The following is a 24,102-nucleotide window of genomic DNA, read 5'->3' on the forward strand; positions in this document are numbered from 1 at the left end:
ATTAATATAAAATCCAAAACATCTAAGCACATGAGCTTGAGCTCCTTGGAATACAGTGCTATAAGTGTAACAAGCTTTCAGTTTAATTGCTCTGCTGTTTGTCCCGTAGAACTGTGCCTCTCAACTTTATATGGTTACAAATAGGATTCGTTTTGTTCTAGTCTTTTGTATTCTCTTACTGCTATAAACAGACTTGTTCATTCATGATGTGCAAACCTCAAATGGTTTTGCCCCATAAAGTTTGGGCAAGTAACTAAAGGTTACTTGATACCTTTGAGGTAATCTTTCTCTTTTCCCATTTCCCCATATTATATCTTTCTCTCAACTCTAACCAGAACCTTTTCCCTCCATCCTCTAAAATCCAAGATGATCCATCTTCCTCTCTGTCACCATTTTCCCCTTCCAGATATGGGGCGGTGGTTAGCATCAGGTGGTATCTCGTGTTTTCTGTCCTCCACTCTGCAAACTTCTGGGTCCAGCTCCACTAAGTCTCTGATTATCAACAAGTCCTTTAACTTTTCTGATATATAGGACTATGTGAAAGGTTCCCATTGAACTAAGGAAACACCTGAACTCAGGTGGATTTGAGTTCTGTTTCTTCTGTCATCCTCAGCCCAGGTTTAGGAAAGGGTCTCAAACCTGGGTGGTTACGGTTTATACAGAACGTCTTCTGTCTGCCCGACAGTTACATAATTCCAATTAAATACTGCTGCTGAAAAATGAGAGAATGAATTTATATCACATTAATTTGGATTGGTGCTTACTGATACAGCTCTGGACTCTGCACTGTAAGGTCAGTGTTAATGTTCTGTCTTCAGATATTTATATCTTCTGCTTTATGTACAGGCAAGATGGGATCATTTGTCCACTTCTCTCTGAGGAAACTTCTCATTTGAAAATTTTCACTGACCAAGGCCCTGATTCTACAAGTGACAGACCTCTGTGCCCATGCCCAGCCCATTTGACAGGAACAGGGCTCTGTGTAGGTTCAAGAGTACTCTCAAGCAGAGTAACTTGCAGGATCAAGGCTCAAGGTGATTCTTTGCTTGAGTGGAGCTGTCAACTCAGTACAGGCCCTCAATTTAGGTTTTGTTGTTTAAAAAAATTACAAAAGCTAATAGGAACGGGAATGTTTTGACTTCTTTACAAGTAATTTAAATGAATAACTTTGTTTTGTATTGAAAGTCGCCTACAGTGTTGTGAACCCAAATGCAACAGCACAGTGTATGCAAACAAGGAAGTGAAACTAACTATAAACAAAAGTGAAACTGACCAATCTTTTTTCATTCTTTCATCTGAGTGAAATGAAAAAGTAGTCAAAGAGCATAAAAGTTACAAAACTAAATACTAGTTTTACATTTCCTTCATTATTTAAGAGGATGAGACTTTTCCTTACAGATTCAGTGCCAAACTCCTTTATTGCACCTTTACCTACACACATTGCTCAGGTAACTGTCTAATGCAGGTCAAACGCAGTTTTGGAAGCATCGTTGCTGTGATTAAATAAACTTTTTAAAGTTCTTTCTAGCTATATCTTCCTTACAGATGCAGCTTTCTCCCCAAAAGGGATCATTCCGTATTGTTTGCCTTCTAAGAGATGTGTACCTATCTTAGTACCTGCATTGTAATTTATTTAAAGTAAAACATGAGGGTGATATAATAGCAAATGAATGTTGGCAAAATGTCAGATGACAGGCATAAAATTTTATGAACATGCACATTCCAATGTAATGTGGACATAAACCATCCACTGTAGTCCATTTTGGCAGAAATATTACAAAAATATAAGTTTGGCATATATTATAATTCATTTAAGGATGCTTAAAAACACATCCATCAACCTCCCAGGGAAGGTCAAAGAAACACATGAATACACCAAATTAAACAGTAACTGATGGAAAAGACAGCCTGAAACTCAGCCTTAGAAACTGGATTGAACAGATGTTTGAAGTCTGTTTTATTGGTTTCTTAATGCTGGCTGGGGCTAGATGTTAAATACAGAGCTAGAACCTGAGCTGGTGTAAATCAGTACAGCTACATTGACCTACCTGATTTACTCCAACTGACAATTGGGTCTATAATATAAAAAAAGAATTAAAATCTTTTAGAATGAAGGTAAAATGTAAGGCGTTCACATTTTTTGCCTGTACATATTTTGGGCCAAATTTTTAGTCAACCGGAAGTCGGTTTCCAAGTGTTCATGCACAAACCTAATGGTGCAATTTACACATACAAATGACTGTGTGTGCAAATAAAATGCAATTAGTTGCAGGCACAAAACTGTAAAGACAGGCTGGAAATCTGGCCCTCTAAATCTTCCACATGTCACCACTTAACAGAATAGCATCTGAGATGGCTATTCTGATTACCAGCCAAATCCTTCACCATTCACCAATCTGTAGCAGCAAGCAGGGAGAATTGGGGATGGAGGCTGTGAATCTGCAACTATGAAAATCTAGAAGCCAAAAAACACCAACACATCAAAAGCCTGTTGAAGTAAATTGGATTTTTTCCATTGACTTCAGTAGACTTTGGAAACAGGCCCAGCGTATGCAGTGATCATAACCGTTGGATTTAGTAGGGACCATGAGGCAGCTATGCTGATTGTGTGTGACCTGCCACCAGATTGGGTTGCAGTCTGTCACTTCCAAACCTCTGTGTGGGTCCCATGAATAAAGATTGTTTGTATATTGCTCAACCATGACTGGAAAAAAAAGTTTCTTTGTAAATCCATTTAAGCCTACTATGGATATATAGCCAACATTTGGTAGTAACTCACTTCATAGCAATATGAGTGTGAGTGAATTACAGTGTTGAAAACTTGGTTAAATCATTTGTCACTCCTAAGTTTTGCAAATAAAATATGTGTTTATACATATGAAATCGAGTAATTTAAACACTGACTCCTTGGGAATTAGAAGCTTTCAGGATGGATGCAAATAATTATATCTATCTATCTATATCTATATATATATTTTATATATATCTATATATTTAAATAACCAATTCAGATTCATTAAGAAAAAAAATGATAACATCTGCCTCTTTGGGCCTAATCCTGTGATGTACAGTCAGGGGCGGCTCCAGGAACCAGCACGCCAAGCGCGTGCTTGGGGCAGCAAGCCACAGGGGGCGCTCTGCCGGTTTCTGCGAGGGCGGCAGGCAGGCTGCCTTTGGCGGCTTGCCTGCGGAGGGTCCGCTGGTCCCGCGGCTTCGGCGGACCTCCCGCAGGCATGCCGCCAAAGGCAGCCTGCCTGCCGTGCTTGGGGCGGCCAAATACCTAGAACCGCCCCTGGGTACAGTATACCCTTAACTTCTAGTGAGCTAATTCAGCCCCTGGCAAGAGGGGGTCAGCACCTTGCAGAATTGGTCCCTTTAGATCTTTGTCCACTGTTCCATTATTATTAGATTTATTTAAAAATAAAAGGGGCATCTATCCAAGGCTCTAGGGACCCCACCATAAATTATTAAACTATATTAAATCTCCTATAGATTACCAAACGCCCCTCACCAGAAAACAGCTGATTTCCCTCAAAAGCCCACCTCCCGTGCAGCCTGTGTCTTGCAGATGGATAGACTTAGGCTATTTCAGACCAGTGGTGAATATCTCTTCCAGAGCTGAGCCTCATTAGCAATAGGTGATGAAGCAAGTAGGCAGAACCCTCTACCCCAATATAACGCTGTCCTCGGCAACAAAAAAATCTTACTGTGTTATAGATGAAACCACGTTATATTGAACTTGCTTTGATCCGCCGGAGTGCAGAGCTCCCCCAGCCCGTCCCCCAGGGAGCACTGCGTTATATCTGAATTCGGGTTATATCAGGTCGCGTTATATCGGGGTAGAGGTGTAGTTTGAAAGAGAGCTTTATTGAGCATGCACAGAGGCCAGTGTTATATGCGGAGAGGCCTGCATTTGCCTGCTGACAGTGGGGCCCCGGCTTGCATTCCTGACCCACTCACGTCTTACCAAACCAGGTCCCTTCTGAAAACTGATCCTATTTCTCCAGTTCCACTCATACTACACGCACTAACAAATATTATTTCTTTTGGTATCACCCAGTGATACCAATTATGACTGGGGATCCACTGTGCTGGGCACTGTACAATCAGAGATAAAGAGGCAATCCCTACCATGGAGAGTTTATAGGCCAAAAGACACTAATCGGATGAAAGGTTTGGATGGACACATAGCATACAAGAAAATGAATATGGTGATGAACTGGCACAGTTTTCTTGGGTATGTAGCTTTTTTCATTGGATTTTATAAAAGGGCATAGAGGTAGGATGAAAGGGAATGCCAGAAATGAGGGCGTTAATAAGAATAGGGGAATAGAAATGGGTAGGAAGGGGAAGAGGGACACAGTCACATCTAAGTCACCTGCTATTTTTGTCATTCCTCAATCCTTAATTATTTTGGTCTTTAGTGATACTACAGACATTTGGCTGGTGTCTATTTCCTGAGACATAAACACAGGCAACCTGAGAAGCCATTACTGCTCAATAAACAGACATACTGTATCTGAAGAACAAACTGACCAGAATGAGCTTCCCAACCTGTCTGATTAAACAAATAAAGGAGAAAGACAGACTTGGTAAAACTAAAGGATTTAAAAACCCTCCATGATTACCATTATCTGAGCAGGATCTAAAGAGCATATCTGAACACACTCTGCTAATGTGATAAAACTAAGTGGTCAAAGAAGATATTCACAGAACAAGAAGGGACCCTATGCTAAGGAATAGGAAGCTTCAAGGAAGAAGAAACGTTAATGAGGGCATGATAAAGCCCAGACATGTGGAAATATTTCTCTTTGAGGATATTCTTTATACCCATTACCCTTCAAAGATACCATATTAACTTTTTTGGCATAAGATGACAATTAAATTAGATTAATAGTTTCCAATGTTTTTGCATCTGATGTGCTCAAAAATGTTCTTTTGCTAACATTTTTAGGCCATCACCCTCATCTTTTACTTTGGCAATTTCTATAAACACTGACTTCAATTAAGTCAAGAATTTAAAAACATTTCAGCCTATTCATCTTTTTTATGACATGACAAATAATGAACTGGCTTTCATTATTGTTTCTTGTTTTCCAAAGCTATTGCATAGGGAGAAAAATTGCCAATAATTTTCAACGTCTCTCTTACATCTTCCAAATTGGCTTATTTTCCCATTTGTATTACAAACTTTTTCCTCTTAAGGATTAACAATGTCTTGAACTATCCAACCCTGTCCAATTTCATGCTAAAAAATTTCCTTTGTCTTGATGTGCTTCTGGTATTGGCACAGTATAGAAAAACAGTACAGTAATTCCCTGATTAAACTAAACACTGGGACACAAAGAGGGAACCTTTTCTAAGTAGCAGGTACAAGAGGAAGCGGCACATACATCTGAGTATTTGCCAATGGGATTTATATCTCTAACTTCCCCACACCCTTTTTAGAAAAAATTAACCCTGCATCTCAAAGACAATGTTTCAAACCTAGTCCTGGCAAACTGTAATAATAGCAATGGTCCACTTTCTTTTTTGTTATAAAAATCCCTTTTCTCTGAATACCTGCAGGAAGCTTATCCATTCTATATGAGTTTTGTGAGGCTCCTGCACTCCTCATTCTTTGGCCATATTTTTCAAACTGTCTTTATATCATGGACATAGACCACACTTCCTTGCTTCCTGAGACCCTTGGAAAGTTACCCTGAGCCCTTTCTTTTCTTCCCATGACCATAGTGATTTCGTCTCTTTTTCTGCATCCCTCCAGTAGGTCCTTCACTCCCTTCCTGCATCTATCCAAAGGTCCTGGCTCCTTCCCATGTTCCCCATAAGTCCCTTTTCTTCACAAAGCCCTATCTTTGAAGATCCTTCTGCAGGGCTTTTCTGGCCTCTGTTATTGGATTCCCATTTCTCAAGTTCTGGGACTATACTTGTCCCAGATAAGTGACAACAGTGAAATGAACTAAGTAGAACAAGAACAACTGGGGCACATGCTATCTTCAAAGCATTGTGAGGAAGTCCATGGGAGTTGTGGCCAGTTGGGAGCTTATGGAGAGGAAGTTAGCCAGGGTTTACTGGAAAATAGCAGAAGAGAAGGAAGAAAATTGCTGATAGAATGGAGAGCCATTGGGAGGGAAATGTGCAAGGGAGCAAGGACTACTCTTTTGCTCTTTTGGAGATGGGTCAAGAAAATGTTTCCTAAACTAGTTCAACCATCCTTTATTTCCATACAGTTTAGCTAAACAAGTCCTTAGACGTGCATTGGAATGCATATTGCACTCTGCATCTTATCGGGACCTTGAGATAACAACCTTAGACAAGTGACACTAAATTGCTGTAACTTTTATAAATCAGGTTTATAGTAAATTTAGATTGGCAATGCCTTTGACTTTTACATTTTCAAACAGGTGCAAAGCTCATCTCTTTAAGTTTTTATTTTTCAAAAAGAATATAAAGCCCAATAAATAAAAAATTAACACATACATTAAGAGGATGCCAATGCGGCAAAATGGGTGTTACATGCATCAATGCCTTTCTGGATTTGTCCCTCAGTGTGTGTGTCCCAGTTCCTTTTGGATCATGGATCACAAAGTCAAGTCTGGTTCTTATCTATTCATATTTTTCTCCTTTCACTACTTAATGCGGTTTTTTTGGGTTTTTTTTTATTAGATCAACTCTATTACAATATACTATTTAATATGATACTCATTTTCATTAAAATGAAATCTTAGCATCCTCAGAGTTTCATGCCCATGTTTCATTCTGTTTTACACTTTAATTGATCAACATTCTGGGAGCTTTTGTATTAATGAAGACCAACAGGATCTAGGTGATGACAGACTATACATTCCCTACGTTGCCTAATTCTATAGGGAACATTTCCAGGTGTGTTCAGGACTTTGTCAGTATTTTTTTGTATGAAATAATAGCTAATGAGCATTAAAACCCCCTCAAATCATAAAAAGAAAGGAGATATTCTATGCCTGCTACTAATGAAAATAAATACAATTTTGTACCTCTAAGTCAGGAATATAACTATGTTTTTTTTAATTAGGAAAACAAGATGGATGTGAGAGGAAACTATGTAATTGTTGTACTCTTAGACAGAGTCATAAATCTGACCTGACTTAAGTGCTTTGCTCAAAATTAGTATATGAGGCAGGAAACATTTACCGTAGTTCTCCTAGTCTTCCTCTTTTTTCACAGCACAGTTTTCACACCAACGAACCAGCTAGCATTCATACTAGATCTTTATCCTCAGTCAAAATAGGCTGGTCTTGCACCAGACACACCTGGTATTTCGACATGGTTCATCTTCCTACCTATTAAATGAGCTGCTTCTTTCTGCAGGCAGCCAAGCAATGGCACGCACTATAAATGCTGGTGAAGGAAATATGAATGGAGACAGTATTTGTACAGCAAGGTGTTTTAGCTTGCTGACTATAATTATGGAACATTCCAGTCAGCATATGGAACAAAGCAGTCAGCAACTAGCATACAGCCTTTTATGGTGAGAGACAGGTCTACCAGCAGTGACAGCAGTGAAAGATGACGACACAGCACGCCTTTTATAACACAGTTAATTCACTACAGATTACAAAACACATCAGCTGCAGGAGAGAAATGCTGCATATATTACAATCAACTCTTGCATAAAATATAGTCAAGTAATTTTAAAATGGGTACTTTGATAAAAGACACTGTAGACATTCCAACCAACCAACACTTCATAATGCTGTTAATTATGAAGAAAAGTCTGAAAAAAGTTTTTGGGTGAAAAATATATAAAAAGTTTTTGGGTGAAAAATATATAAATTTTAATTTATGGCAAATACATTTTAGAGGTCTCTTCATCAATGTGTTTTTCCTTTTTTCTTCCTTTCCTGAATGCTGTGTATTTCTGGCTCCTAGATACTACTTTAGAACCCAGTGGTATGCTTGTTCAGGATTAAAAATCCTCTTAAATGAAGTGTCCAAAATTTGTCCAACTGTAGGCTGAATCTAATCAGCATTAGGTCACTGATGACCTTATCTTTAACACATAAGTTTCACCTGTGGAAACCACAGGAGTTCCAAACGTGTTTCTGGAACCTGTAGTCTCCAGAAGCCACAACTGTGTGAGCCACATTCAGTTCAGAGGTTCACTTTAATTGTTTTCCATAAGTGTGTGACTTGGCATTTTAGTCCTAACTTCTTTGGTGCCAAACACAAAGGTTTTCAAAATATGTAGATGCTGATCAGTTGGACTGAATGAAGAACAATGTCCTCCCAGATATTATTGTATAAAACACTGTGTAAGAGTGTGACTCGGCAGGTAGCACACCCACTTCTGGCTGGGTGCAGTGTACCAGGCTCTCCTCCTTTTGCTGACAGCTACTTCAGCCCTGTGGTGTTGTGCTTCTTCTTGCGACTTGGCCCTCTGGTTGGGTCACATACAGTCCCAGCCATTCTGGTAGAAACTGATAGTCTAGTGACCTAACATTCGGCCTTTGGTCTATCTCCAGATTCACAAGTCCTTACCCCTTATATCAGGGGGTTTCAATAGTCCAAACCCTTTGTGCCCAGAGGTTTTTGCCCCACCTTCCAATGGGAGAATTGAGGACCTTCCTATTCTCTGGGTTCCAGCCCAGGATCCCTTTAATAAGCAGTCAAGGTCTGGCTATGTCGACCCCTTGCTGCCTCACTGGACCACTTCCTACCTCAACCTGATGTCTTTCCCACAGACTCTTCCTAGGCTCACCGTGTAGCAGCATCACTCTTTCTAAACCTAATCTCCAGGCTCATTGCAGAGCTTCTTAGCACTTTTGGCCATCCAGCTGATTCCACTCCTGGAGAGATTTCCCAACTTCCCTGGCAAAACAGCCTCTGTAGGAATCTTCCTGCTCCATGCAGGCCTCTGCCAGCATGGAGAACCCTGGGAAAATACCCCTCCCCCAGTTACCCTTTACAACTACCTTACACACTCTGTTGCAGGCCTACCTTCCTTCAGGGAGGCTCTGTCTGCCAGCAGTCCAACTCAACTCTCTAGCTCCAGCCAGGCTTCTCTCACTGAGTGATAGCTAGCTTCTGCTCTCCTTCCAGTCAGGCCTCACCTGAGCCAGCTTCAGTCCTTTTAACTCCACTCAGCAGACAATTACTGCAGGTGTAGCAAAGTGGGGCTGATTGAGCCCACAGATCCTTCAAGCTCAGAGTTGGATTTTTACTGCTAAAAGACGACCTTTCAAAATTATATTTTATTCTGACAATGATTAAGAACATAATAAATCAGGTTAAATCTCCTCTGAAGTGGAAAATCCTTACTTTGCTGCGTTCAGGCAAGGTTTTCACCAGCTCTTTGGAAATGCCTAGTCCTGCAAGATTTCTGTAGGATTGCACATAAGCCCCACAATCTGCCTGCACAGTTCTTCTTGAAGGACTGGGGTCTAAATGGCTGAAAACAAGGCTTTATCTGTGTTAGGTAAAAGATGTTGATCCCAGAAATGAAGCACTGAGGATGTTTTTAAAAAAAAGTACACAGGGATCGGTTTTCAGGAAGGCAGCCTGCTTTTTGCAGGGGTAATTTGTGATAGCAGTTGAATTGCAGGTACCATTTTCAATACTTACAAGCCTACCTGACTGTGGGTGCAAATAAAAACATGTACCTGTCCATTCTCTACACCTCAAAATGAGAAAAGGAAAATATAGCCATTAGAATGACTGTATGTTTTCAGTTCTGGTAGTGCTGGGATGACTCTATTATGGATAGAGACCTTTTGTTTGTCATAAGGTAACCTTTACAGAATTTACAGAACCATAGAGAAACTTTGTAAGATTTTCATTCAGATCCCATCAGTTCTCTGTGTGTGTTTCTTTACAATGTGTGCAAAATCCCACAAATCTAACAAAAATGCCAAATTTCCTTTAGGGGAAAGCAGAATTTCCCTCCATTACCATATTTCCTATTCTAGTAATATGTAAGTAAGAGAATGAGTGTGAAAATGTCAGATGTACAGATCATCTGTGACCCAGACTTGGGACCATGCTACATGAAGATTGTCTGGAAGTACAGTTTTTCATGTCCTGGTAGTTGTCAATAAAATATATATGTCCTATCTCAATTTACACAATATAGACACTCTCTTCTGCCAGTTCTTTTCCCTATCCATCTGCTGAGTTTAGACTTCATATGAAGAAGAATAAGGACTACCTGTCAAAATAAAATGCTATAATAATGAAATATACAGCACATGCTGTGGGAAAGTACTCAGTTTACTTACATATGCTGCAGCTGGTGAGTGCTATTGAAAAATGATTAACTCCATCACCCAGAAAAATAAGTATGTTTACAGAATATTTTAAACAGAATACATCTTCATCTTTTCACATGCTCAGTGTTCGGTTTTTGATTTAATATTAATGCTCTTCACTGCAAAATAACAGCTCCTATGCTGAAAAGGTTAATTCCTATCTTTCTTGACAGTCCAGTGCAATATATTCTTACACGGTGAAGAAATCAAAATGTCTTTTAAATCTTGCTTCAAGTACCCACACATTCCATGTTAAGCTGCTATGCTTAATTTAATATCTGTATGGCAGTGGTAAGGGTTTTAAACAATAGACTGTATAGCCTAAGGGACATAGGAACAGAATTCAGAAGGTGATATAATAGGTTTGAAAGATGATTGTACATTTGAGATGAGGCAGAAAAACCAAAAGCAAGGAACACTTTACCACAATTGCCAGAAAATAATGCAGTCACTATGTGAGCACACCCTGAGGCACTCCTCTGTCAGAAAGGGAGAGAAGTCCACAGTACTGTCATGCTCCAAAGGCTACAAATGTTCCCAATGTAGCTGGGTATTCAAAGCTTTCTGACATAAAAGCTCAACAGCTGTGGTTCACTGGAAGTCTGGGGGCAATAATTCTGTATTTTAATGACATAAATGACAATAGTTTTTCAACAAGAGAAAGAACAGGAGAGGGAGAGACAGAGAATGGAAAATAAAATTAGTCTTATTTCATTTCCTTTCTAAATTACTTCTTGGAATCAAGTGCAAAATATCATTCCAAATTCCCTCAAGTGCTTGAAATCATTGTTCAAAATGAAAGGCGTTAATTACCTGCAGCAGTGGTGTTCATCAAAATTCAGTTCCAGATTTCATTTAGCCTGTCATCCTGTTCTCCTCATAGCCATTCTTGGTCTTTTCTTTGAGGTGGTGAGAAGAGTCTGTATTTGTTATTACAAGATTCAATCCCAAACTCTCCCACTAAAGATCCCCCCCAAAACTAAACAACCCACCCAAACCTCTCCTTAGATGCTTGCATTTGTAATTTTTTGAATACACAGTGGTACTATATGTATACTTGTATCATCAGTAAGATGCAAAACAAGTACTGTCCATAGAATAATCTGCAATACTATGAAATGATGAAACAAAACATATTGGGGAAAAATAATAAATGTCCTAGATCATGATAAACAGAGCATTTAGGATGAGCTAAACTATATTCTACTCAAGGCTGATTTCAACAGCTTGGAGACACCAGTCACACAACATTTACTGGACTCAAATGTAAAGCATTTTAAAAAATACTGATAATCTTACTTTGCACGTTGTGTGTAAAATTCTGACTATTTCATGATCTGCTTTTGATTTGTGATGGGGGAACCTCACAAGATTCAGTCCAGATAAGATGCTCAATAGATTGGTCTTCAGCTCCATTGGGTCTCCATAATCTGTCTTTAGTCTCCACAGTATGCCCTTCCTTCCATTGATGATGTATGGCAGCTTCATCATCCTTCCCTCCTTCAATGACTTCCTAACAGCCCAGTTCCCAGACCTCCTCTTCTCTATCATCTCCATGGGCTAATCTTCAGGTCCTTAGTCAGTTTTTACTCTTTCCATACTCAGGCAAACTCACAATAAAGTTAACAGGTATTTGCCTAATAAGGAATGAGTAAAAACTGAGGAAACAGTCTTAAAAAACGTACGCCTATAATTGTCTTTACACACGAGTAGTCCCATTGACTTCAAAAGGATGACACACGTGCATAAAGTTAAGCATGAGTGTAACTAATTGCAGGCTCATGACCTGGATGAGGACCTCTAGATCTGCCTCCAGCCCTGAGTAGCATGTGCTGATAAGTCTTACTTTAATATTAATCAATGGGGTAAGGCACATAATTCTGTATGTTAAAAGGTTTAAAATACACATGTATTTTATTTAAATAATGTTGAATTTCTGGGCATTCTCCCCAAATTCCTTTAGTTTCCTTAACAACTAGAGTCAGCTTTGGCATATTTTTGTAACAATGCAGTGAAAGATTAAACAACAAACCAAATGTATATGAAATATATATAAATGAAGCATTCAGTGAAAGAGAAAAATAAAGGCAGGCACAAATGAGACAGTGGGTTTTATTCTCACTAAGGCTCAATTTTAAGGTAGAAAACTAGCAACTTTATTAAATAAATTCATCCTGTCTTGATTTCTACACAGAACTGAAACAAAAGGTGTACAGCATGCCTCAGAGCACACAAATTCCCACTCTGGGGCCACCCTATCACTGATGTACAGTACTTCTGAGGCATTTGAGGAAAAAGATAGGAAAGTAGCACATGGAAGACAACCACAGGTAGATAGATCCTGTAGGAGTATGGAAGTGTTGCCCTGTGTGAGGGGACTCAGATAGAGATCATTTTTATATAGAGTAAGATTGTTTAAACCCAAACTGACAATATCTCTCTCATCCTTTAAGAGAAAAGGGACAAGATTCTCATTTCTGCCTGCCTAGTTACTTTGCTATTGTTTGCAAGCTCCAGAATATGGTGACTGGAAACCACCACTTTTATATGTAAAGATACAGAGGGGCGATTAGCTATCTAAGCCACACAAAATCAGGAGGTATTGCTAAGGTACAAAGAACATAGCCATAGTTTCCTGTTTATCTTGTTTGCCAGAGGTTTACCTTTATATAAAGGTTGTGTGATCCCTTCACTTGTGGTATGCTACAAGCATTTTAACACCTCAAGCATTCATGGAAGCCATTCCAAAGCAAGATTCAGAAGTACTTGAAAATGGAATGCTTTGCTTTCTACAATTTTAATGGTATTTTTTCTTAGCATATTTGTGGCTTCTTTGGCCTTTTTGGGTTGGTGTGATCACAATCGGCATGTAAATTCCCATGAGCAACGGGCTTCTTAAGAAAGCACTGATACTTAGGACACCCTGCATGGGTGCACAAGAGGGACATAGGGTTCAAAGAACTTTCACCATCATCCCCTTGTTCCTCTGTGCAAGAGTCAGTTACAGTGGTGTTCCTGTTACCTTTGAACACAAGAACTTGGTGAGTCTAACACTGTAGGTGATGCTAAAAACACCTTCAAAGGAGTGCAGAGGATTGCCTCTCATAGAGCTGAGATACTGTGCAGTGAGCAAGTGGCAGCATGTGCTGCACCCAGTTAAGGACATAACAGTGGCCAATGGTCTCTGCACGGTGTTGTGCCCACTTCAAGTAAAAGGCCTTCAATGACGTTGTGCCTCAGAATTCTTGTCCACTGGAGGATGTGGGTTAAAAGCCACATTAGAACCATTGGAGCAGGTACCAGGCCATTCTTCCATATGGGTAAATGTTTTTAGAAATGAGAGATACCACTATATTTGCACTACCTCGTCTCTAAATCAACTTTTAAAATAAGCAAGTAATAAAAAATTCCATTGTCACCTAAAGTTGTTTTCAATCATTTTGAATTAGAGAAGGCATTATAGGCAGAGCCAGAGTGACTTTAGAAAGTTAAAGTGCAATCTGAGAGATACCCCAGACAGAATCCAACACTCATTGCAGCTAAACAGATCAGTAGATTTTAGAAACCTTTTCTGTAACCTTCCACATATACAATAAATAGTGTTCAACAATTTAGATCAAACTTTCAATAGACTTTCTAGGCCGTGGTCACAGTCGTTTGAGTGAGTTATTATAGACTGATCGTGTACTAAAAGGAATTCTACCTCTTAAAATGCCAACAGTTCAAAAAATTGAAATCCAGAATAAAAGGATGGTAAAAACCAAAAATGTTAAAATGAAGCCTGCCTCTCACCCATCTGATTTATAAACCAATTAAGAAAAGCAGTTGATGTGGTTCATGATCCAGCTATCAATACTTAACACAATAATGTTTTTATGTACATAATTACAGTAAGTTTACTAAAATTGTTGTTACCATACAGTTTCAAGTTACCTTAACAATAGGAAGTCAAGTATTCTGTCTGACAACAGGTGGCCAAACATTAGTGAAGACTGAACCTACTGATAAAGTCCATCCTCATGTTTGTGGACTGTTCTAATAAATGAGCCAAAGGAAACCTCCACGAGATTAGCAAGTAGGAACTAAAATAATCTTGTCCCATATTGAATTTTCTCTTTCCATATCTTATATTTCCCCATATCTTTTGAGAACTGATCCAACTCTCATTTCCAACTGTGATTCCCAACTGGTGGTCAAAACTGGAAGCAGACTTCTGAAATTAGCGAAGCCCCCTTTCAGGAAACTGGACTTGCTGTATGTGCATCTAACACATTAGACTTGACCTGGAGCCTTGTGTTCTGCAGGCAGCAATTCTTTTAGGTCAGCTGCCCTACAGGGAAGCTCTCTCAGGTTGATTCACAAAGAGTTAATTAAGCTTGTCTCTTTGTACATACTGCATAAACAATTCCTCCCCCCCACCGCCGCAAAAGATGCTTACTGGTATTATGTCTCCCCACTCCCATCATTCTCAGTTGTCTAGGGACCAGAACACATTCACACACACACTTCCCATTCTGGGGCGGGCACCATATCAGTTATGTATGCTGCTCTGGAGGCACGGGGAAAAAGACAGGAAAGGAGCACATAGAAAACAATTACAGGTGTATTGTATTATACACAATATACTATATCAGCTGTAAACTGTGTATATGTAATATATATACAAATTATATATATAAAATACTGACCTGGTCTCACCTTGAGACCCATTTACACTGTGAACTGATAATGCAAAACATTCCATTTAAATTAAAGGTGCACAATGCACCTGAAACAAACAAACAAAACAAAAACTTCTACTCCTATGTAAGCAATTGCATTAGGAATCAAATGACTTTTCCAAGAGTGATTTTGTAACAGAATCAATATATAGAATCAATGCCATGGATTCACACGCTTGCTCTAAAATTCTAATGAAGGCATCTGTTCATCACAGATATGCACCAGCATGCATACATCAGCCTGATAGTGGCACCTGATAGTTTCTATGCAGCTGTTTGTGTTATTAACTAGATATCCCATGGTAGTGCTAAGTTAAATGCTTTCAATGGTATGTTGTTTAGCTAAACTACTGACTGTTCATTGGCTTGGATTTACAGTAGTATTATAAACATATTGCTACTATTGACATTTTGCACTTATAGAAGGTCATTAGTCACTGAGCTTTGATACTTATATACTGCAGTTTTACCCACAAACAAACAATGTAACACATGTACCAGTTAATTCCCTCTGTGATATAATTTAGATATATTGTTACTTGCTGGTTTTGCAGCATATACAATATTCATTATTATTGCTAATTGGTTTATGATGAGCTGAAAATAGTTTTTGCCAATTTCAGGGAATGAAATGAGACAAAAGCAAGGAAGGATTTGGATGGCTATGATTGACTTTGTTTCAGAAATTCAATAATTCACTTATTTAGTACAGAATTTAAACTGCATTGTGACAGTTCACATGCTGTTTTCTGTACTACATAATGTTTGGTGAATTTTTTAACTAGTATATTTCTAAATCTTGGTCCCCTTGAATGGATTTAATCTACATGAATGGATTTAATATCTAAGGGTAAATCTAAATTATTTTGACAGCCTCTGAAAAATGTAATTAAATTATCTCTGGTCAAATAGAAACATTATTATCCTCTGAATTACTTCTGAATCTGAGAATTCAGAATTCACACTTCCTGCAAATAAATTAAATTTAGACACAAATCCAGCATGAATATGGCACAAATGTTTTGTATCATAGACATCTATACATCTTCATTAATACTTATTCTTCTGAAAGTAAGTTTTTTCACAGTTGATATGGTCTGTGGCAAATTGCCGGCACTATTATGATGGGTCCCACGCTTTCTCCTCTGGTGCGGCATTCAGAGTGCCGTTTCTCGCCCCTGAACTGGGGTATCAACTGTCTCACTAGTATCCCAGAAAAGGGGAGTGGAGAGAGAAGGACCCGGGCCCGCCCTCTACTCCAGGTCCCAGCCCAGGGGCCCTAGGGATAGCAGCGAACCACTTGAACTAGCGATTCCTTCCCCTGGGGTACTTCCCTCTCTGGCCCTTCAGCTTGTGGGGCTTCCTGCCCTCTCTCCGCTTGGGCCAAGTTTCTCCCAACCCCTTGTGTCTGTAGAGTCCCTCTGCTCTGCACAAGCCGGGTTTCCCTTTACCTAGGGTCTTGGTCTTCTGGCCCGCCACAGCACTTCTCCAAACTGCTCTCCTCCAAACTGTTCTTCTCTCCGACACCAAACCATTCTGCTTCAACTCCTTCAAACTGCTCTCCTCTAAACTGCTCTCTGCTCCAACACCAAACCACTCTGCTTCAACTCCTCCAACTGTCTGATTGAAGCAGGGGGCGGTTATCAGGTGACTGGCTTCAGGTGCTCTAATTAATCTGTAGCAGCTTCTCTTCCCTCTACAGGGAATAAGGCTCTCATCATCCTGGGGCTTACATATCTCCCATCTATCACTCTCCTGCTGCCCTCTGGCCATGCTATATCACAGGTCCAATTGATTGATTGTAGAAGTTACTGTAGAGCCTTTAAAATTTCATTCATTCTGTTTTTAAGAAAAGATATGCAGTCCCTGGATCTCTGTTATAGGCATATCAACACCATCAGATGTAATGGAAGACACCAAAACCATGCAGCAAAAAAAAGTAGTGAATATTCTTATCATTGATCATTTTTTATTTACCTTTAAATGATGCAAGTCAGCAGACTAAGGATCTGGTTAACAAAATACTTCGTGTGCTTTTTGTATTATTAATTTATTATTATTATTATTGTTATTATTGTTGAAATTATATAGGAAAGATTGAGTTGTTGAAATAATAAGAGCACCCATCAACCCACACTGAGGGAAAATATTTAGTCACCCTTGCTGCTCTTACTTGCTTACCAACAGGATAGTCTTTCCCAAGATTATTAAACACAGTAATAATAATAACACAGATACTGACTCCACAGGACTGTTGAAGCACATAACTCAGCTGCTCACATGCACCGAGATAGTATCATTCGTATAAATACCTTATAGCACTTTTCAGTTACTACACTCAAATCAAATAATGTTCAGCAATTTAAAGCTTGATTTCAAACTCAGGCCACAGTATGCCAAATAATTTTAAAGACATGCAATCTTTCTTAAATGTGTGCAGAGAAGATCCCACATACTGGGGAATGATGAAAATTTACTTATGAAGGAGTAGTAAATCTTTCGGTACAAGACTAAGGTCAGCAGACATTTTGGCAGCCAAGTTTTGAAAAAAGTAAAAATCACAATTTTTTTGAAAGGTAAGAGAAGTGGCACAGAGACCAAGAAAAAGAGAATTATACTAATCCTAACAAGAGATGAAAAGGAACATGCATATTAATCTGGATAGCCTTTACAAGGGCACATATATGGAGACAATGGCAAAGATCTAGGTCATAGTTAGTGAGACTGCAATAAAAAGGGAACAGTTGCCACACTGTGGTATCTCAAATATTAAATCTGAGAGACCAGCATTATTTCCTATTCTAAGCATACTATGGCAGTAACTTATCACAATACAGTGTGATAAGTGTTGTTAAATACTGATTTTCTAACAGAGATCACTATTTTTTACTATTTTATTGTTTGTATTATAGTAGTGCCCACAGGCCTCATTCAGGAATGGACTTATTGATCAGGCACCACTCTATAAAAACATTTCTTGTGTTGCACTAATTACAGTAGCTTAGTAAGTAAAGCTCTTCAGGGCAGGGACCGTCTTTTTGTTATGTACAGTATTTGTATTGTATCAAGCACAATTGGACCCCGGTTCATGACAGTGGCTCCTAGGAACTACTGCAATATAAATAATGAATGAATGAAAAAGAAAATATCATTTTACTCTGCTACAACAAGAGCAACTGGCATAGTTAATTTATTACACATTAGGGTTGGAGTCACTCCTAGGGGAGGGCTGGTGCAGGGCTGCCCAGAGGATTCAGGGGGCCTGGGACAAAGCAGTTTCGGGGGCCCCTTACATAAAAAAAGTTGCAATACTGTAGAATACTATATTCTCATGGGGGCCCCTTTGGGGCCTGGGGCAAATTGCCCCATTTGCCTCCCCCCTCTGGGCGGCCCTGGGCTGGTGGAATTACCACTGCTATAAGGATTACATTGAGTTTGGCAAACTTTGTTTGCATCTGGGCTTTATAGGTGTCTCAATGGAGGAAGCTAAAGATCTGTGCATCACCAGGCTGCCTGGGTTTCTCCCTAGCCAGCACTTGTTTTGAGTTGCACTGGCTCCCTACAGTTGCTCCAGTAAAGAAGACATCTGGCAGATTTACAGCTACTGGTGGCCTTAGATCTTGGTTTACACCAATAGAAGACAGCACGTACCAGGTTGGGGTGACTCTAGCCCATGTGTAATGTTCAATCTGCTGGCACATTCTTTTAAAAAACAGATTCTAACACAAGACCATCTGAGATTTCATATTTGCAGTCAAAGTCCATTATAGCAACCAGAAATGTAAGTTACTCATGAAAATGTTTTAATACATATAGCATTTACTATTTTTTTTCTTCCTTCTCTCTCCTATTTAAGAAATTCATTAAACAGTAAAGAGAAAGGCACAGAGATAGTATCTATTTACTGAAAATCTGACGTGTGTGCACTGATTGTGGGATGAGGTAGCTATCTTTTTTGCCATTTTCTCATCTTTGTGGAGTGTACTAAATTAGGGGCTGCTACTTGAGGATACTGGTATTAAATCGACCAGTCATCCAGTGAGTGGGATTTTTCCTATAAAAATCATATTACCTCAGTCACATGTGGTTTGCCTCGCAGCTCTGTTCAGCTTACTACAAGTGAGATTGCTATACATTCCTGCACAAAAGCTTCACACTAGACTAGCTGGGTATTGTAATACAGTCAAATGTAAAGAAGAAAGGCTGGTCTTGTGGCTAAATCATAGGAACAGCACTCAGAAATCCTGGGTCTATTTCCAGATTGGGCATTTTGTCAGTGTCCGCAGTCTGATTTTGAGGGGTGGAGGATATGTTGTAATTCAGCCTCCATTTTGAGTGTAGTCTTTCACTCTATATGCTTGTTATGTTGGCATTATCCCCCTTGTTTTTTGGGGTTTTTTTTGCGGGGAGAGGAAGGTAGATGGGCTGATTCCTAGGTGTCTGATCTTGAATGAAATCAACAATTAAATAGCCTTACAGTGGCAGGATAATGGGTGTTACCAACCCTCTGCCCAGCGGAGAACCCAAAGAGTTGGAAAATGGAAATACTCTAGGGCAAGGATAGAAGGAGAAAAGGTGTCAGACTGCTTTAAAAAGGACACACTTACTGTCAAGGGGGGTGGTATTGTCACACTATTACCAGAATGAGAAGACTGGGCAGGAGGAGCCTGGACCAAGACCCAAAAGACTCTCACAAGTGGTGAGGGAAATGGAGGGAGGGAATTGTGTACAGGTGTTTGTTGTTTTCCATAGATCTGTAACACTCTTGTGTTTTCTCCTGGCAAAGTCTGCATTTGTTTAACAAGCTTTTCTGCAAAGCCTGAATGTTCCTTGCTGTAAATGTCATGTGGTCCCTGAAGGGTTAAACTGTAAATCAGAGTGCCCATGGGGGGCACCTCTGGGGACAACATGCATAAGCTACTGGGGAGACTTGCAGGGTTCAGAACTGGTCTTGAGGCCTAGCACAGCCGGACCATGGAGTCCCATATCCCAGAGAAGGGGTACCAGACAGGGAGTCTGCACCCCAGGAATCTGTCTGAGAGGCTGCACTTAGAGACAGTGTCTGGATGCTGCCCAGACCCAGGGAGTTTGGAAGCTTGTGGAATCCAAAGGCTGGGTACAACACAGCAGCCTGATGATGGTCCACAAGGGGGAACTCAGCCAGGACTATAACACAGTTCTACCACAGACTCCCTTTCAACTTTGGGCAAAACACAGACAAATATTCAAAAGGGGCCACTGATTTAGTGTGCCAACTCGAGACACATATGGTTGGATTTTCAGAGGTGCTGAGCATTGACCCCAAATGGAGTTTAAGGATTTCATCTTCACGCAGGAAGTATAGGCTGTGATGGGATTTTTGTTTCCATTTCCTGGTTGTACAAGAACCATGAAAAATAAACCTGTAACCACAGAGAAGTTTCTTTCTACCCTCTAAATCTGGCTCTTCTGCAAAGTTTCTCTCCAGCTGCCCTATACCCTGGTCCTGCCACACTTGCCCTTGTGCCAGCATATTAAACTTTCATATTAACCAGCCATGTTTATTTGTAAAACATACTTTGCAATATACTTAATGAAAACAATTAAAGCAGGGCCAAAACCAGAGACCCTTGCTAAGTTTTTAAATGGTCTTACTCATGAAAGCTCCCCCTAATTTCAACAAGAGCCTTTAAAAATAAACAGGGCCTTATTCTTTTTTCTTATACAGAAAAATTTAAGATTGATATGTAGGCACAGGCCCAAGTACAGTTTTGGTGTAAGTGGGAACAATTCCCATTAACTTCAATGGCAACTACATCTGCTTATATCAAGATTGAATTTGTTCTACAGGGTCTGCAGCATTTTCTCATATTTTTTAATTAAAATTATACTGTTGATAGTTCTGGTTATATCTGAAATGTACAACCTTTTGATTATATTTTAATATTAGGTTATATTATCTTTTTCTCTTTCTATTCTATTATCTTTTGCTCCTCCATTATTCCATGCAGTACATATTTGGACTATTAGAACTGTGAATATGAATACTTCAAATAAGTTCACATAGTACTTTTTTATTTACTGAGAAAGAGCTAACAGGAGAAGGGGTTTAAAGTGTTCTCTTGGTAAAGTATCTAAAAGGACATTTATCCAAATATCTAGATATCTGTTTAATGTAGACAGAAAGAAAGAGGTCAAAAAGGGACAGATTTTAGTTGCTTATCTAGAACAGGATGCATTTAAACTAAATAGTTGTTTAATAGCATCTCTCCAATATAGGATCTCTTACTTAGGCCTTGGCTTATTTTACACTGAAGAGGAATTCTGTCCCACATCAAAGACCTCTGTTAAAGAAAAAAAAATAAATTCCTTTAAAAAAAAAAAACTTTGGCTGAACAAATAATTTTCAATTTAGGAGCAGGTGACAGTAAGATATCTCCCAAGGGCAGAGTATTTAGACTTTACATAGAACTAAACAACTCTGTTATGATGAAAGCCGGACATTCCTCGGCACTGGGATCTAATGAAAACGTCAACATTTTATGCAGTTTTGAAGCTGACAATTTAACAGTTTTACATGATCCTTTGAACATTTATCATCAATTTCTTAAATTTAGACAAGGGGAATAGTTACATAAAGCGAACAATTTTTGCATATACTAAAAAAACTGCACAAGTTCTTTAAGAAAGCAAATGTGTATTTAATTATTATGTATCTCTTTTGCAATAAACTGCCAGTAGTATGGATTCCCATACACAGGAAATCAAATGTTAAAAAAGAAGAATAAATGATTCTCGTGCTAGGCACTATATGCTTTCTCTCTTTCTCTGGAACATATGTTGATAACTGCCACCAATCCTAAAGTCTATTGTGTACATGATTGATGTCTATGCAGACAAGGGAACCAAGGTCAGGATAACCAGTATAAATTATGGTGGCCCAATCTTTCAAAAACTTCTTAGTCACTCTGAGTAGGAGGGGAAGAGGTGGAGGTGGTAAGATTCAGCCCCAACCTGCAAGTGCAGAATTTCAGTTTTGGAAACAATGGATTTGAGGTGATGGCGACACATCAGTGAGGAAAGGTCTGTAAACACTTTGAGATAAGACAGATGAGAATGGGGAGAATGGGGAGGTACATTTGGGAATCATTTGTATAAAGTTAATAGTTGAAAATATGGGAGTGGCTTTGGTCACCAGCAACAGTACAGAGGGAGAAGAAGAAAAGACTGAGGATACAGCATTAAGATTAATGATGAAATAGGGCCAAAGAGGAGGATCAAGAGTCACTAGAGAATACAGTGAAGGAAATACTGTGAGACTGGATGAGAACCAAGAGAGAAAAGGAGTTGCAGAACCTAACAGAAGAAAGGAAGCGGACACAGGCAAATAAAAAAAAAAAGAAGAGGATAAAGTGTCACTTTAGATTACCTAGCCAGGGGTCATTAATAAGTAGAACTGTGCAAATAATGGAAAATTGCTAATTGAATACATTATTCAAAAATGTTGAATTTGTCAAAAAAATTATCCAATTAATATTATTTACCTGACTCTTATTAGTAACCTGGGGCAGGATGGCTTTGGTGGAATGTAGAATAGAAGCCAGATTGGAGGGAATTAAAATCAGAGTTGATGTTGGTAGAGAGCACACTTGAGGATTTTTTAGGTAAAGAGGGACCCAAAGAGTCAAGGGGGTTGAGGGAAGGTTTTTTGAAGATGGAAGATACAATGCAAACAGACCAGGGGCGGCTCTAGGCACCAGCAAAACAAGCTGGTGCCTAGGGCGGCAAAATCTAGGGGGCGGCAAAAGGCTGGGGCCCCAGCTCATCCTGCCGCTGCGAGCCGAGGAGCGGCCCATCCCCTGCAGCCGGGGTGGGCGGCAGGCTGGGCCGGCGGACCTGCCGCAGTCATGCCTGCGGAGGGGGCGCTCGTCCCGCGGCTCGGTTGGACCTCCCGCAGGTATGACTGCGGCAGCTCAAGCGGAGCCGCCGGACCCGCGAACCGTCCGCAGCCGCGGGAGGTCCAGCCGAGCCACGCGGGACCAGCTGTCCCTCTGCAGTCATGCCCGCGGGAGGTCCGCTGCTCCCGGCTCCGGGGCGCCTCCCGCGCATGACTGCTTGGGGCGGCCAAAAAGGTAGAGCCGCCCCTGAAACAGACTATGGGCTTGTAACACATGAAACAAAGGAAGCCTTCATACTTCAGCACTGTGCTTTAAATATTGTACAGGTATACAATGGCATGGCACTTAGTTAAAACAGATGGAAAAATTACTTCAAGAGAGTTTTAGAAATATATGCTAATTCACCAAGTGATATTCCTGCTGCTCCTCATGCATTTTGTTTTTAATACTCCTTTGACTGAGAACATTAATTTAATGTATGAATCATTGTATACAAGAAGCCAGCTTTCCACAAGCCTGTTTGCAAAACATTATTTCCAGAAGTGTAGCTTGCTGTCATTAAGCATATTTAAATGTTTGTGCCTAGATCATGAATTCATGAATGTGTAATTCATTTCCCTTTTCTAAGCATTCATTATTTTAGAGTTCTGCTTCTGTGAGAAAAAACAGATCTGTATAGAGATTTACCAGTATACCATTTAATTAGTATACAAAAAAACTAAAATTGCTGGAAATGCACAATGGTGGTTCAAGCTTGCCTGAATGTCAGCATGATGACCACACCTGGTACCTAGAAAGCCTATATCTAATGGGTAGTGAAATATAGATTACAGAAATGGATTCCTTATAGCAAAAGTAGAATGACAATACATATGTGAGATATAATTCCTTATTTACTGTTTATTTCCCATCAAATATATTTATTAGAGACTCTTTATGGAGTAACTGAGAAAGTATTTACATGCACCAGTCAACTGTGGAACAATTCTATCAGGTGAAGTATCTTTTCATGTGTACCCTGAACCATTTATTCATTGTTAGCTTTTTTTTTTGCAGGTTACTCAATTTAAAAAATATTTAAAAATATCACACATTTTAAATGTATTTATCTGCAATTAACATTTAGTTTACTTCTCCCTGTTCCCCTCCCCAAATAGCTGAATGCTACATAATTAATACTTCTGAACCAAGAATAAAGCAAATTATTGTTTTCTGGTAACT

At 39.5% G+C, this 24,102-nt stretch overlaps 1 protein-coding gene across 3 annotated transcripts in view; it reads right to left on the reverse strand.

Annotated features, from left to right (window-relative positions):
* Positions 1-24,102, reverse strand: part of ERC2 (ELKS/RAB6-interacting/CAST family member 2) — an 801,227-nt gene that overhangs the window by 37,596 nt on the left and 739,529 nt on the right. The window contains exon 22 of one of the 3 annotated variants that reach the window (XM_039482085.1): positions 11,097-11,203. The exons of the other annotated variants lie outside the window; for them this stretch is intronic. The gene's annotated coding sequence lies outside the window, so the exon portion shown is untranslated. The remainder of the gene's footprint in view (positions 1-11,096; positions 11,204-24,102) is intronic. 3 annotated transcript variants of the gene reach the window in all.

The sequence above is a fragment of the Mauremys reevesii genome, linkage group 7 (assembly GCF_016161935.1).
Source record: "Mauremys reevesii isolate NIE-2019 linkage group 7, ASM1616193v1, whole genome shotgun sequence".
Lineage (NCBI taxonomy): Eukaryota > Metazoa > Chordata > Testudines > Geoemydidae > Mauremys > Mauremys reevesii.